The sequence below is a fragment of the Euprymna scolopes genome, chromosome 45 (assembly GCF_053919585.1).
Source record: "Euprymna scolopes isolate OS-2025 chromosome 45, ASM5391958v1, whole genome shotgun sequence".
Lineage (NCBI taxonomy): Eukaryota > Metazoa > Mollusca > Cephalopoda > Sepiida > Sepiolidae > Euprymna > Euprymna scolopes.
In genome coordinates, this window is record NC_136526.1 from 61,705,326 (window position 1) to 61,722,920 (window position 17,595).

A 17,595-nucleotide genomic window follows, 5' to 3' on the forward strand; every position below is an offset into this window, starting at 1 on the left:
TTTATTTAATATATTTCATTTCTTTTTTATGGAGTGATTTTTTTTTTTTAATATCTAAAAAAAAAAAAAATGTTGAATGAAAAATAGAAATAATTGTTGTAATTAAACGAAATTTCTGTGCAATATAAGAAGATTATAGGTTTCAATAAAAAAAATAAACGTTATTAAAAAAAAAAACGTTTTAAACTTTGGATTTTACATGTAAATTTGCAAATAACTGTATTTTTTGTAGTTTTAAATTAGCTTATTTTATTTATTGATCTTTTATTTTCAATTTGTGATATATAAATTTGAGGTGAGAAAATTAATTATTTTCATTTTAATAGACATTTTAAAATGGAGGGGGTGAATTAAAAAAAAAAAACTTTTCTAGAATCTTATATTCAGTTTATTGGAAAGAGCATAAAATTTTTACATTGAAACTGAAAATATCGTAAAAATTGAACCAATAGAAAAATTTTCATAGATTTTTAATGTTTAAAAATTGGAAAAAAAATAACTCGTAAAATTCAATTGATTTCATTACGTAAAGAAAAATGGCTGTATGAAGGCGCGCAGGCATTTTGTAAACACTGTTTTTTAAAGAATAAAAAAAAAATAATATTTCTATTATTTTTTAAACGACTTTAATAGTTTATTATGGAAGTATATTCTATAAAGAAAATAAACAACCCACTTTAAAAAGAGAAATTACGAGTTTTGTATATTTTATTCGTAGTTTTTTGTTAGGGGTGTCCAACATTCCTCCAAAATTTTGACACACCTACCAAAGCACCTTACGTCACAAAAATGTTTTGTTTGTTTGTTTGTTTGTTTGTTTGTTTTTTTTTTTTAATCCAATCGGTTTACGAAGAAAACAAATTTAAAAAATGTCTTTTCTTACACCGTTCGTGGAGCCGGTGCGAAATCTATAAAAAGTGCATTTTGCACCAAAACCAATCAGTCGAGCCCAACAAGCATGCTGTAAACATCAACATCGATTCTGTCCACAGGGCGTTAAACTCGTGTGCACCCTGCACCCATCATTTCATTCAAGACGTGTAGATGAACATTTACTCTTTTCTTATTCTTTGCTAAAGTAAGCAATTGAGTTTTATGTTGTTTACGTATTTCTGAAAAGGGCTGGTTATTTTTAACTGTGAACTTTTACTTTTTCTACTTCTATTTTTTTTTTTTTACCTCAGTCGCAGGAAGAGACTCTCAAATAAGAAGAAACTTTCTTCTCTTTTCACTTATTTACGATTTTGAGAAAATAAATTTTGTAAAAAAATTATTTAGTAAATGTTACCTTACGCTATAACAGAACACGATCATTCTAATTTGGTTTTTAGGAGTGTTCGATGTTGCTGACAACGAATCTAATAGTCAAACCCGTCGCAAATTTAGCGTTTGCATGGTATTAACCTCTAAACCTTGGGACAATTTTGTGTCATTTCACCGCCTTCGGTAGTGTTTTCTTACATAATACGTTCGCGTGTGAACGGGCATAGTGGGGTGTCTAATAAAGCGAAAAGGAATGAATTCATTTTCGCTTTTTTATGAAAATGAAGAATCGCAAAATGTTAAAATAACTAAAGAAAAATAATAATTTATTTCGGAAACATTATGAAAAAAGCCCTAAAATCTGTAAAAATGAATTCGATATAATTCGATAAAAAATTAATTTCTCGAACTACCAATATTATCATTGAATTAAACATTATTTATTTAATATTTTCACATCAAAAATTGTAATTGCAAAAAACATTTCCTCTTTTTTTTTTTTAGTTTACTGTTTCGCATAATTTTTATATGTAAGATTCTTATATTTTCCTTGCTTGAATGAACCTGTAATTTTCAGCCTAACATGATTTTCATATAATCTTGAAAAAAAAAAAAAAAAAAAAAAAAAAAAGCCGCTTCGCGCTTCTGTAGGAAAGGACCGGGGGGGGGGAGTATCGCCTTCTATTCTCTGAATAAGAAGTGGCCTCTATCGGTTGTTCTGTGAACCTCAAATATAAAGAAATGTCTCCGAGAACGCAAAAAAAAAAGTAAATAAATAAAATAATAATAACACAACAAGTAACGCAAAAAACATGAAAATTAAAACATTTATTCTATAAAATAAAAAAAAAGTGTATTAAAATGTAATTTTAATTTTTAGATATTTCTTTTCAATGAGTGATTTATAACTGAAAATAAAATAATAAATATGTTTTTTTTTTTTCACAGTATGTTGGAATTTTTGTACCAATTTATATTTATATTTTTATTCTGGTTCTTATATTTGATTTTCTGTATTTCATATCTTTTTTGATTCTTAGTTTCGTATATTTTGAGTTCGTACAAAACTCCCTTTAATTTGAAGAAAAGAGCAATGCTAGCTCCTTGATGATGTCACGAGCCCAGCGTGAAAATTGGCCTCTTTTTGGTTTCATTGCCCAGGGCTGATATGGAATTTTGACGAACCTCCTCCAAAAAAGAATGGCCGGCAAGAATACCCGGATGTGCGAAAAGCGAACTTCTAAGGACTTATTTACGTGGCTATGGTTTGCACGTAAATGAAGGAGAGAAATTTTAAAGGACTTTAAAATGAGAAAAAAAGAAAAGAAAAAGGCACATGCCTGAGGCCATCAATTTGTGAGTACGTTCCTAAAATTTATTGCTGATGAGAGAGAGAGATTAGGAAATACTATTTGAATTATATTGTATTCATTCATGGATACGACATCTTCAATATAAGAACCAGCGTTTTTTTGGGGGGTTTTCTGTGCATTATATGCTGTTACTTTGGTGTTCTTTGAATTTAATGCCCGCAAAGGGAAAAATTTGCAACTAACTTTATTGTAAATAAAATCTCTTCTTCGTTTTGAAACAAGACCTTTATGTTTTATTCTTTACTCCCCCCTTTTTTATTTCATACTTTTATTTTTTTGCAGGCTAGTTACTTTCGCGTTGAATTTATCTGTAAGAGGATAAATTTCCGACACTTGACAAATTTTTTGTTCCCTTTTTCAGAACACTTCCCCTTCCTATTTCGAAAGTGTTTAATTCTCTTTCTGTTAGGCCGGTAAGAGGGTTTAATTTTAATTCATCAGCCACATTCTTGACCCGTCCTTACCTCCCCATACCTCACGCCTGTATTTAGAACCGGTCTGTATAGACATTTCAACTACTAAATTCCCTCCCCACATTAAGTTGTAATTTAGTGCATTTCTTAACGTCCCCTAAAAGATGACGACTGCTATCTACATTGAGTTAAGACATTCGCCCAAACTAAAATTCCTGAATTAAACATAATATGTCTGTACAGAGATTGGAATGTTATATTTAGTTTATTCCTGAATTTAGCATTTTTATGTACGTCTAATGTCTTTATTTATATCTGTTTAATAAATTTTACGTACGCCTAGTGTAGCGCACTATTTTTCATATATATTTTTCTTAATAAAAAGAGATTAAGCAATATGTATATACTTTCCATTTTCTCCATTTAGAATTGAAGTTGTAACTTTCGTAAACCTGTTTCAGAATATAATTTACATTTTACTTGCATTAGTTGAAATTCCACGGGTATTGCGATTTACGTTTGGGAGAAACTATAGCATTTTCTGTCCCTATTCAGCAAATGAGAGATCCTGCTACACTGAGGTCATTTTATATTTCATTCTAATCCAGCGTGTTCGATATTTTTTGGAAGCTGGATTTTCCCCACTTTAACAACTGACTGTATCTAACTATACCCTCCTGGGGAGCCGAGTAAATAGAGACGCTCTGTCCGAAACCAGTGTTAGTTATATGTTCATTTTCCCCCAATATATTAAAAAGAAGGGAATAAGTATATACCCCACTGTTTTGGTTTGTAATGAACACGTGCGTTCTCTCACGTGTACTAAATGTCTCTGGGTTGTGAGTTAACCAGACGATATTATTAGAGGTATTGTATTATGCGCTGAAGTCTACTTTACCTAAAACTTGTTAAATTCGCATGTGGGCGATTACTTTCATATTTTATTGTAAAAAAGAATTTCTTATTGTGAGACTAACCGTAGCCCTCGGCGCAAGAGGGTCCGTGTGTGCCTGGCGTGTGGGGTGGTGGCTGATCCTGTGGTCGGGGCAGCGGAAGAAAGAGTTTCAAGATGGCGCCTGCCTGCTTTTATTAGAGACGGAATCTCGCAGGATCGCGCGAGATCTCGCGGGGATGCAAATTAGCTAGGCCATCTTGAGTAATAAAAATCGGTCCATTGGAGGTGCGAGTCAGTCGGGTTCTGACGTTCGTGGCGATCAGTACAGTGACCGTTGGGTTCCGTGTCTATTCGTGCAGTCAGCTGAGCTTTGTAAGTTGCCTTCGCGCCGTGGCTGTGATTGTTTGTTGGTTTGCTGTGTGTTGCTGTGGTTCTTCAGTGAAACGCTTCGTCGCCCACGACGAGTCTCACCGTCTCCTACACAAGATACTCTTACAAGCTATTTCGGCATTGATGGTCTAGCCAACTTCACAAAGTAGTAGGTCCGTTGCACTCCGGGGTGCCCACTGTCGTGATGTATCTTCCTGATTTCGTCCTCCTCGACGGAGGCAGCACACAGAGGCAATGGCTTAGCTTCTTTCTTCATAGCCTCATACCATCTCCGTGGTACCCGAGTGAGCTTGTCGGCGAGGTTGTAGTCCGAGGCGACGAGCACTACGTCTACGGACAGGTTGTACTCCGTCACCAGTTTTTTCACAGTCTCGAGCCTCCGTCTTATCAGCATTTCGCTGGCTGCCTTGGTGCGTGCCCTGGCCTTGCTCGTGAGTGTGTCCGACACCCAGTGGTGCACGCAAAGTGAGTCGGTGTGCACACGCAGTTTCTTCACTTCCCATTGAAGTGCCAGGTTAATGCCCTTTATTACAGCGTCGAGTTCTGCCAGGTTGATATGGGCAGCATCATTCGCCGGTCGCAGCCAGCAGGCATCCTCAACTACGGCCCCATCTTTCTCCAAAACTACACCGATCGCTAGAGAACTTGCGTCCACCCACACGCTCAGTTTGTCTCCCTGCACGCACCAGTCCCCTGTGGCGGGGTCATTCTTTTTCACACTAGCGACGGTCTCCTTTAACATTCGAACCAATAGTTCGTCGGTTATCTCATCGTCCCAGCCTTTGCTGACCGCATTTGCCCTCCTTTTTATGACGCCTGTCGCTGCACGAACCCATCCGCATACTGGAAGGTGCCCCACAAGTTTCCCGCACAGGGAGAACACGGCACGTCTTGTGTAAACGTCGGGTACGTCGGGAACTGCGGTTCCACGCCTCCACCTCAGGATCCCTCGCTCCTCTTGAACGCTCAAGCCCAATACGCGGGCACCATCCTCAAGCCGCTCAGAGTCCTTGCAGTTTAGACCAAACTCGGCAAGTTTGGATCTTACGCGCGAAGAGGACACGATATCTTCAGCCCTCCTTGATTCCGGTTGCTCCCGCACCATAGTGTGTGCGGACTTCTGTCGGGCGTGGAAAAAGAAGAGCGTCAGGGAGTGCCAAACGTGCCAGTCCATCGACCCCGCCCCAGCCAGATGGCGGAAAGGACAGCTGGGAATGGACGCGACTTGGAGTCGGTTGGGTATGGATATAACCCACTACGGCAGCCAACACTTCCTCACGCTGATAGACTGCGGGCCAACGAGGTTCGCGATTTGGCGCCAATTGGCAAGGCAGGATTCCACCAGTGTCATCCACGAATTGGAATCCATATTCTACGAAAGGGGGCCGCCTGAGGAGATCCTCACAGATAACGACACGGCGTTCTGCAGCAGGGAATTTAGGCATTTTATGGACAACTGGGGGATCCGCCTTCGACACCGATGCGCGTATGTGCCGAGCGGCAATGGCATAGCGGAGCGATGCCACCGAACCGTGAAGAGGATCGCGGCCAGGAAGAAGTGTACGATCGCGGAGGCGGTTTACAGATACAACACAACGCCTAAGGACACCGTGACTGGCGGCAGTGCGCCTGCTGATGCGATTCATCACTACCACGTGCGCGTCAAGGACGTTGAAGTGTGTCTACCCGACCAACGAGAACCCCAGGGGACGTACCAAGTGGGAGACACCGTCTGGGTGAAGCCACCCGGCGGCCGGTGCACCAGCAGCTTTTGGAGGGGGCGGGTCACCGGCGTCATCAGTGAACAGGCCATACTAGTCGATGGTACTCCGCGCCACGTAAGGGATGTCCGGCCCGCTCTAAGCGCTGACCAATCGGCAAGCAGTGGAAGTAGCGAGTCATCCGACGATGAGCGATGGATCCAACCCGTGCCCCACGAACCTGGTGACTCAACTGCGAGCAGTGGAAGGAGCGAGTCATCCGACGATGAGCGATGGATCCAACCTGTGCCCCATGGACCTGATGACTCAACTGCGAGCTCTAATGCTGATGCTTCCGATGCCACTTCTGAGAGCTCCGATGAGGAAGTCCCGGCAATACCCCTCCGCAGGAGTGCTCGAATCAAACGGCCACGTCCGCCGTGTCACGTATGTGATCTGGAGACCAGGGGGGAGTGTGAGACTAACCGTAGCCCTCGGCGCAAGAGGGTCCGTGTGTGCCTGGCGTGTGGGGTGGTGGCTGATCCTGTGGTCGGGGCAGCGGAAGAAAGAGTTTCAAGATGGCGCCTGCCTGCTTTTATTAGAGACGGAATCTCGCAGGATCGCGCGAGATCTCGCGGGGATGCAAATTAGCTAGGCCATCTTGAGTAATAAAAATCGGTCCATTGGAGGTGCGAGTCAGTCGGGTTCTGACGTTCGTGGCGATCAGTACAGTGACCGTTGGGTTCCGTGTCTATTCGTGCAGTCAGCTGAGCTTTGTAAGTTGCCTTCGCGCCGTGGCTGTGATTGTTTGTTGGTTTGCTGTGTGTTGCTGTGGTTCTTCAGTGAAACGCTTCATCGCCCACGACGAGTCTCACCGTCTCCTACACAAGATACTCTTACACTTATACGTTGAAGATATTTATAATGTTCAATAGCGAGTTCATACCTATTTGCTTACAGGACTGTGTTATACTAAGAGTTTGTGAAAAAAACAAGTTCCCTTTTCTTTGACTTAGCCCGTATTTGCATTTGGTTATTTGGATTCCTTCGAAGATACACATGTGACATTAGTGGCATGTACCCTCCCCCGACGTAGATCTATATTTAAACTCTCTTCTCACTCTTCTCCCAGGTTGCATTTCAGTGAGAATATTGCTATAGAGAGTGTTAAACTTTATTCTTCATTTTCCAGTCAATTAACTTCCATATGGAAGTTTGAATCTTAAATACACTTAATTTTAATTTTGAGTCATAGTGACCCTTTTAATTTATACTTGGGGATTGTATCCCTTGATATTTTAACTGCTCAATATGCTGTTTTGGTCTTGTTTTGTTTGTGCTATGAGGAAGAGATTTTATGCATATACCTTTGAAACCTTTCTGTGCATTTTTTGTGTATAATATTTGAACGCCTATTTTTTTTATTTGTTTAGATTTAGTCCATATTTTTGAAAAAACAAACACTGCACGATGTTGGTCACTCGTTCTTCAGGATTCCTTGTAAGGAAATGAAAGTTTTATTTGGGGAAGATTATCGTTGTCTTAGATTTGTTGCAGTTGCAGAGGGAATTACCAAAGCCTTACTTTATGACAATGAAGATCGATGTTGATGAATGGTTATCATCCGTAGACAATATAACTGAGTTGTTGCGTGTAGAAGCGGATGCTGTTAATGTTGTAGTGTCCTTGTCCCAGATTCGATTTATTTTCTCGAGGTTGGCAGATGGTGTGGAGTGCGATTCCTTGTGCAACGCTGTGATATTCAAAACCCGTAAGGAGATGCTTGGCGAGTTATTAACTACTAAGCCCAAATGTCCAGACTCTGAAGACTGTTTGCTGAGGGCTGGCAAGTTTGGCTTGGAAAATACTGCATCACAGTCTGAAAACAGTGTTGCAAATGCCACTTCAGAGGCTCTGCGTAGCCAGGCGCTGAAGTTTGATTTTTCTTGTGGGCAGTTTGCCAGTGATATTTTAAAGAAAAATGTATTGGGAGTGAGCTTCTCAGGTATCATGAATGATACCACTCGTGTCCACAACTTGTTAAGCATGAGCATGAATCAGTTGAATATTGAGAAATTCATGGAACGAGTTTCATGGAATATTGGGATTGTTTTACGCTCTAACAATGTGAGTTTGAAAACTCGCATATGTGGTTATCTACCACAACTTTGTCAGAATACTGAGATACTTAGTCATGACGGTGAAGTATTACTCAGGTCATGCAGTTATGACAATAGCCAGTGGTTAAAGGACAGGAGTCAATCCTGTGTGAAAGTGCAAGTTTTGTGCACTTCTTTAAGTGCTAATGTTAGCACTGGGAGAGAAATTCTCCATCAAGGATATAAGGCAGAAAGTGCTATATCCACCTCTCAACTTGTAAAAACCAAGAGGAAAATGGTTTTGGAGGCGTTACATGAACTCAAGCTGGACTGGGGCGTCCAGATTCATGTTGAGTGTAACTCGATAAAGAACCCCATGATAGAGAAAGGGAAAAATTTGCAACTAATTTTATTGTAAATAAACTCTCTTCTTTGTTTTGAAACAAGACCTTTATATTTTATCCTGTACCCCCCTTTTTTATTTCATGCTTTTATTAATTTTTTTTTTTTGCAGGCTAGTTACTTTCGCGTCGAATTTATCTGAAAGAGGATAAATTTTCGACAAGTAGGATTGTATAAAAATATCTCAGAATACAATTTTAGTTTGTCAATGTAGCAAAATATATTTTTAAAAACATGAAACTTTCATAGATTCTTTTTTTAATTATTATTTTTTTCACAGTAGGATTGTATAAAAATTTGACAATGTAGCAAAATAGAATTTTAAACTTTAAAAATATATCGACATTTACTTCTAATTTATTAATATTTTATTTTCCTTCAACGAGTGATTTTCATTAAAACCTTGTTGGAATATAATGTGTATTACTGTTTATTACAGTTACAAGAAAAATATGAGTTATCGATCTTGTTCTTTGGTTGACAACGACTAGTAATGTCAGAAATCGACATGAAGAATGCGTGAAAAAAATTGAATAATTCGAGCTCCTATCTTACAAGCTTATAACAACTTGAAAAATGTAATTAAAACCCTATTTTTTCTCAATTAAAGGAGCAAAGACCAAAATTTTAAAAATATAACAGGTTTAATAGCAAATTATGCAATATTTGTTTTTTTTTAAAAGTCGGTTTTCTGTAAAAAAAGATTTGAAGAAAATCAACGAAATTTTACTTCCTTCGATTATATAAAATCGATATAAATTCCAAAAAATAACTTACCTATAAAAATACTATTCAATGTGTAGTTCCATCCTTCACTGTTAAGAATTTATGCATATTTATATTTTAAATTCCAATTTTTTTAAATAGAAGAATTTTTTAAACGACTATTTGAAAAAGGCGCCATTACGTAAGGATTTTTACATTTTTATCGAAACACTGGAAGTTGTGTTTGTTCTTGTTTAGAACTACGGATGGACAGAAGGAAGTAAAAATCACATGTTCACGTTAGCCGTCTAGCCTTGTGCATGAAGAAACATGTGTCCCCAAAACTAGTCAAATTTTACTTATAAGTGTTTGCATTAAAAAAAAAAAAAAAATAGGCGAGGAATTTTTTTTTCTTTTCTCAAAGAAATACATAATGTTTTGATTTAATATATTTTAATTCTTCTTTAGCCAGTGAATTAAAAAAAAATCTTTTTTAGATATTTAAAAAAAAAAATCACTCGATAAAGAAGAAAAAATTGAATGGAATAGAAAAAATTGTCGTCAGCACCCTATACTTACTGGACAATATAAGCAGAACATAAGCTTCCAATTAAAAAGAAAAAAGAAAAAATCAACGTGGTTAAAAAAAAAAAGGTTTTACACTTTGCACTTTACAGGTACATTTCTCAAAAACACTTTTTTTGTTGTTTTACTTTACAATATATTATTTATTTAAATTTGTGATATATAAAACTTTGGTGAGTAAATTAATTATTAAAATTTTAATAGACATTTTAAAATGGGGGGTGAATAAACAAAAACGTTTGTTTAATATATTATATTCAGATTATTGGAAAGAGCTTAAATTTCAGATTGACCCTGAAAATATCGTACAAATTTAACCACTAGAAAATTTTTTAATAGATTTTAAAATTTTAAAAATTGAAAAAAAAATCACTCGTAAAATTCGATTGATTTCATTACGTAAAAAAATGGCTGCATGAACGCGCGCCGGACTTTGTAAACACTGTTTTCTTTTTTTTGTTTTTTAACTAAAAAAAATAATATTTCTATTATTTTTCTAAACAACTTTAATAGTTTACTTTGGAAGTATATTCCATACAGAAAATAAACAACCCACTTTTAAAAGAGAAATTACGAGTTTTTTTTATTATATTTTATTCATAGTTTCGTGTTAGGGGTGTCTCGAGATAAGATCAAAGTCTAGTATCTTGTGTTCAGATGCGGCACTTCAATTTCTTGTTCTCTGTCAGTGGAGGAGAAATCCTTCACGACTGAGACAAATTTTATTTTTGTTCCTTTTCTCCACGTTAAAAAACGACCCTGGTGTCTAACTCTGTCCTGCGGGGGGGGGGGGGGCATTGTAAATATGAAAATTCTGGGTACTGGTCGCGGTAATAGTTCCCTGCCGAACACCCTAAAAAAACAATGACTTCTCCCCACGCAGGCGCAAAGGACATGTTTTAGTTGCCATAGTAACAAAACGATCCTTAATTTTTATCGACATTGTTTTACTGTTTATGAATATTGAAATAAAATACATTACTACACATTTATTAATAATATCTCACTTTTAATCACTTTTATCAACATTTTTACTTTTTAATAGCATTTTCTTTTTAAATGACAACGTTAATGTTTATGAATATTGAAATAAAATACATTACTACACATTTATTAATAATATCTCACTTTTAATCACTTTTATCGACTTTTTTAAACTTTTTTTTTTTACTTTATAATAGCATTTTCTTTTTAAATGACAACGTTAATATTTATGAATATTGAAATAAAATACATTACTACGCATTTATTAATATCTCACTTTTAATCACTTTTATCGACTTTTTTAAAACTTTTTTTTTTACTTTATAAAGATTATAAAAAAATTGTTTAGTTACTTTTCTTTTTAGTTTATTTTAATTTTATAATTTATAAATTTTGAATGGTGCGAAAATAACATTGATTAAATAAACAAACGTATGTAAATGTAGGGTTTATATTACTGTACACATAGATTCGAAAAAGTTGTCAAAAAACAAATATATAACAAATAAATGTTATCAAAGGCAAGATAATTTACTTTTCTACCAAACTGGATATATTTTTTGTGTTTTTATTCAATGTAACATATTTATTCAGCTCGAAACCCATACAGTGTTTACCGATGTATTGGAACATTCAAGATGGCGTCTTATTCTCTCTTAAACACGGTAAGTGTGGGAAAAGATGTTATAAATAAAAAACCGGATAAAATACTGTTAAAAACTCGCTCAATATATGTTACCGTGACATAGGTTGACATATATTCGGCGGATTTTTAATAGTATTTTGGGGTTTATATTACTGTACACATAGATTCGAAAAAGTTGTCAAAAAACAAATATATAACAAATAAATGTTATCAAAGGCAAGATAATTTACTTTTCTACCAAACTGGATATATTTTTTTGTGTTTTTATTCAATGTAACATATTTATTAAGCTCGAAAAACATCGTCTTTACTGATGTAATACATCAGTTCGAATACATCAGTGATGTATTCGAAAATTCAAGATGGCGTCTCACACCCTCTTTAACACCGTAAGTATGGAAAAAGGTGTTATAAATAAAAAACTATACAAAATACTATTAAAAACCTGCCGAATATATGTCAACCTATGTCACGGTACCATATATTGAGCGAGTTTTTAACAGTATTTTATCCGTTTTTTTTATTTATAACATCTTTTCCCACACTTACCGTGTTAAAGAGAGAATAAGACGCCATCTTGAATGTTCCAATACATCGGTAAACACTGTATGGGTTTCGAGCTGAATAAATATGTTACATTGAATAAAAACACGAAAAATATATCCAGTTTGGTAGAAAAGTAAATTATCTTACCTTTGATAACATTTATTTGTTATATATTTGTTTTTTGACAACTTTTTCGAATCTATGTGTACAGTAATACAAACCCACGTTGTCATTTAAAAAGAAAATGCTATTATAAAGTAAAAAAAAAAGTTAAAAAAAGCCGATAAAAGTGATTAAAAGTGAGATATTATTAATAAATGTGTAGTAATGTATTTTATTTCAATATTCATAAACAGTAAAACAATGTCGATAAAAATTAAGGATCGTTTTGTTACTATGGCAATTTAAACATGTCCTTTGCGCCTGCGTGGGGAGAAGTCATTGTTTTTTTAGGGTGTTCGGCAGGGAACTCTTACCGCGACCAGTACCACGATACACCTAGACAACAACCTCTATCGGCCATTCTCGAAAGTAAAATACTATTATTCTGCTTTTAACATGATAATTTCATAACGTCGTGGATTATACGAAAGAAGAAAATGTATTTTGAGGATAAAATTACCTCCCTTGATTGTCGCTCTTCTTTTTTTACTTATTCCGACAACGTGACTTGTTTGAAAAAACTTGTTTTATATTTTTTTAATGTTAAATTTAATTAATTTCTTTCTTTAAAATCAATTATTTTTTTATCAAAATATTGAAATTTTCTTTCATTCTTTAAATCAAATCATTGAAAAGTCGAAAAAAAAAAAAACTGGACAAAAAGTAAGTAATTTTATGACTTTTTACGATATTATTTGTAATGTAAAAAGAATTGATCGAAAAAAAATCGCATACTCTTAAATTTTAATATTTTATTTTATAATCCAAAAATTATATTATTATATAAAAATATGTTTAAATGGAGTTTAGACATTGTTTTATGGAGTTCAAATTGAAAAAACAAAAAAATATTTGAACAAATTTTAGAATAGAGATAAACAAAAGCGCCAGTATTCTTTTGTTATGGTTGTCTATGCTGCTACTAAGCCACACATCTTTTTTCTTTAAATGTATCAGTGAAGAACCAGTAGTGTAATAAATCCAGACTTTATAAAATTCCGGTTTTGGATTTTAAGCCTTTATTCAAAAAAAATATATGTATTAATATTGGTGGCTAAGTGCACTTACTGATCCGCGCTATTTTTTACATCGTATTTCCAAGTTTAATTTAAGTTTTATAATATGTGTTCTTTTTTTATTCAATTGTAAGGTTAAAGTATAGAATAGGTACAAAGCACCCTCCTCCCCATGTTAAGAATGGCTTTTTAAATAATAACATTATTATTTCAGCACGGATCAATAAGTGCACTCGTACCTTAATATTTATTTTCAATGAAATCTTATAAATTCTTAATAAAAAATAGATTTTTTTTTATTCAATTGTAAAGTTACAGTATAGAATAGTTACAAAACACCCTCCCCATGTTAAGCATAGATTTTTACATAATAACGTTATTAGTTCAGCACGGATCAATAAGTGCACTAGTATCGATTTTTTTTTTTAAATCAATTCACGACCGGTTTTATATCAATCTTTTTTGTCTTGAAATTAAAGCAGGTGTGTGGTAATTCACAATCGCTAACATTTTATTTTGATTCTATCAATAATAACGTTACAAATTGAATTTGAACATTTGGTAAATTTTTACCTGGTTTCAACATTTTGGTAATCTTAAAGATTTGCCTTCCTTTGTTTCCAAAGCCATTTGGCAGAAGTGACTAATAAAGGGAGGGTCATTTGTATTTTTTGTTAATTACATTTTCACGCCAAACAAAGCACATTGCCACTTTGATGTAGGGTGCTTCTATCAGGGACATAAGCTACAGGGGTACTATGTGCGGAGTTGGGTAGCAAGATGTCGGTTCTCGTTACACTTGAAGTCTTTTCTAATGCAAAGCAATAAAGTTTTTGGCTTAAACGTCAAGCAGAGGTTCGCTAGTCACAAGTTGAGTTGAGTAGAGTTTGTTGTTCACAACACGAGATACACGTCGACATTCTCTATTCACATGTCTTTAGCGCTTCTCCCACTCCTCCCAGCGACTCACCTCTTATAATGTTCCGGGCACACCCAATTTGCATATACCACACGTGTGCTAGAGATCTACACATGACCGGAGATGTTAAAAGATAACAGCCGCCATCTTGGGCCACTTTTCCTTTTTTTTTTTTTTTGTCTTTCAGCCTACTGCAGAGAGATTCTCGCCCGTTTCTGAGGTAGGTCCTCTCTACGTCTATCACACTCCCTCCTGATCTCATAATCACAGAAATGGCAATGGGGTGGTGATCGCCGACGCCAGGTGCTTCTCCGAAGGGGAACAATGCATGTCTCTTCTTCACTTAAGCTCTCGTCCGCAGACTGGGGTTTGAAGAATACAGCTTCTACTGGGAGGCTACTGATATCAGAGTCACCTTCTGAGGGAGCTGCTGTGAACCAGAGCGATGCCTCACTGGTCCCTGAATTGGAGTCAGACTCACTCCTGTTGTTCACGGGTACCCGTGATTGTGTTGTCGGCCGTAAGTCCTTAATGTGACGGGGCACACTTTCAACACACACTGCTAGCTTGCTGATCACGTCAGTGATGCGTCCAAGTTCATACTGAGTCGTACATTTGCCACATGGGTTCTTGATCCAGACAACATCCCCTGTTTCCAGTTATTTCGTGTACTGGGTTCGTTTCTATGCTCTTCACCTTAATGTGATACCGGTACAATGTGTCGGCCGGCACTGTAGAGGGTGATACCGCATCCTTTGGGGTCACATTGTATATATAAACTCCTTCAAACACCGCACAACCCGTTCTGGCAGCAATAGTTTTGACAGTCCTGTGGTTCCACTCAATAATCCCATTCCCGCTCGATATGTAGGTACATCAGAACTGCAGATGTATTCCCCAGCCATTGGCAAACTTTCTGAATTGTTCACTGGTGAAAGTGGTGCCATTGTCAGTATCTCCGTTGGGGGCCACGTTCAAGTAAGATGCTGTTTAGCTGATGGATGATTGCTGTTGTATCTATCCGGCGGAGTGGTCGTTATATCGCAAATCTAGATGGGCCGCAGTCAATGAGCATTAGGTAATCCTTGCCATTGTGGTGAGTAACATCTATCGCCAGCCAGATCCAGTGGCTCTTTACATTCAGTTTTCCTTTTCCCAGCAAACGGATACCGGGTTGATGAATTGGCAAGCCACGCAACTCTCAACCACTTTTTTTACATCTGCTTTTCGTACGTCAGGGTCATCCAACTTAGCAAAATACAAGGAGCTCTTGATTCCTGGATGTCCACTTTGGTGGTGGACTTCCTTTATTCGATCAAACTGAGCAGAACACGTGGCTGCAGTGCAGAGCGGTTGTATGGATTCAATGGTTCTTCTAGTGGCGTCAATCCATCCGCGGGGAACTCTTGTTAAACAATCAGCTTTGTTCAGGCTGCATTTGACCAGGAAGATTTCTATTGACAGCGCATATTCTTTTTTGATCCTCATGATGGTATCGAGCCGCCGTCAGATAAGCATCTTACTCGTAGTTTTACTTCGTATTCTGGCCCTCCCGGTGAGGGTGTTAGAAATCCACTTGTGGATACAGGCAGAATCTGTAAACAGCCACAGGGTAGTCGACTTCCAGAGGATTGCCAAGTCTTGATGACAGCATCAAGCTCTGCCAGGTTTATATGCTTGGAGTCCCGTTCTGGGCGTAACCAGCAGGCATCTTCCACCACGGCCCTATCATGGACTATTGATACGCCTGTGGCATCAACCCACACACTCAGGTCCTGGCTGTCGCCACACCATCTGCTCTGTGCAGGGTCCTCCTTGCACACTTTGGTGAGGACATCCTCAAGAATGTGTTGAGAGGGGCGTCGTGTACCACATCGTCCCATCCAGTGGTGACCTCAGACGCTCTCCTCTTTATGAACGCCACCACAACACGGAGCCAGCTGCCCAGAGGGAGGTGTCCAACCAATTTTCTGCACCAAGAAAATATGTTTCTTCGCGTGACATCGCGGGGCATGTCTGGGACTTCATTTCCTCGTTTCCAATGCAGGATGCCATTTTCTTCCTGGACCTGTAAACCGAGCACCCATGCACCATCCTGTAGTCTCTCCAGCTTCTTACTGAGAAGTTCAAAGTTGTGGAGATGCTCTTCTACATGCGTCGCAGACACAACCCCTTCATTCACGTATATGTTGCCTGCCTTATGCACTCATCCTGAGCGAGAATGGTGTCAACAATCGTTTGCATAATTGATGGTGCCATGTTGAGTCCGAACCCCATACAGGAGAAGCAGTATCTCTTCCTCTTAATCAGAACTGTCTGATAAGGCCATAGTGACTGGTGTACATACACTTGAAGGTACGCCTTCTGAAGGTCAAGCAGGCACACATTAGACCCTGCTTGCTGCCATTCCCATAATTTATCAGTGCACACATCTGTGCGGGCTGTAAAGGGGTCCACATGTTTGTTTAACTCCCTATAATCAAGCACCTGCCTTACTTTTTGTTTGTTTGGCTGGACGACCACCATTAGTGGGATTAAACAGTTTGGAGGCCCCAATGCCTTCTCAGAATAAAGAACCAGCCATCCATTGTTGATCCAGACCTGTAGTTCCCTATCATACTCTATGTGAGCTCCGGGGGAAATCTTGTACTCTGGCGGTTGTTCATCTGAGCACTTCTAAGCGACAGTCCAGGACTTTGTGAACTGGTCGAACTCCGCACGAAAATCAGGCATATCTAGGGTGAGTGCTGCGCAAATGCACTCTTTGCATCTGGTGAATGTCACGTTCCTGGCTCCATCTACTACGACTCTGCCCAGCTGCACAATTGTATCCATTCCTAGGAGTAAATAATACCTAAGTAGCTCCCTGTCCATAATCAGAGCTTGCACAGCTACGTCAGGCCCACTACTGATTCTTATGTGGATGATACCCTCTCCGCAAGAGGACAACGAGCTCCCGCCTACGGTCAGCACTGGAGTTCTTGTTGTTTTCTAAGTGTCGCAACGTTCTCTGTGCACAAGTGTCTGGGCACAACCCATGTCCACAAGCACATAGCACTCACACCTGTTAACGCGTATGCTCACTGCAGGTAGTGTCTTCTTTAATCACGGTCTGCGGAGAAGACTGGCACTGTAACTTCCTCCCCTAGCCCGTTTTCCAGACATGCGTGAGCCAGGTGCCCCTGGTTTTTGCATTTGTGATGCTGCGGTTTGCTAGGCTTCTGGGTCGTTGACCGCGACGAAAGGCAGTCACGGGCTTAACAGTTAACATTTCTGGTGTTCTCACTAGCTGTAGGCATTGGTGTAGGTGCACATGCAGCCTCTCGAGGTTGCACTGCAGCGACATCCTCCTCATCTCTGGTATCTATCAGCACGGCACGAGCCCTCTCAAGCAGCTCTTTCAATGACAGCTTGTTCATTCAGGTAGTAGTCTCTTTGCATAGCAGGGCAATCCATTCACGAAGGCTCCCTTTATCCAACACTCTGGTGGTATTTCA

At 38.0% G+C, this 17,595-nt stretch overlaps 1 protein-coding gene and 1 long non-coding RNA gene across 3 annotated transcripts in view; both read left to right on the forward strand.

Moving 5' to 3' along the window:
- LOC145269818 (uncharacterized) overlaps positions 1 to 17,595 on the forward strand; it is a 343,013-nt gene that overhangs the window by 66,436 nt on the left and 258,982 nt on the right. The gene's annotated exons all lie outside the window — the stretch shown is intronic.
- LOC145269815 (uncharacterized) overlaps positions 12,655 to 17,595 on the forward strand; it is a 41,726-nt gene continuing 36,785 nt past the window's right edge. For both annotated transcript variants that reach the window (XM_080125532.1, XM_080125531.1), the window contains exon 1: positions 12,655 to 12,826. The gene's annotated coding sequence lies outside the window, so the exon portion shown is untranslated. The remainder of the gene's footprint in view (positions 12,827 to 17,595) is intronic.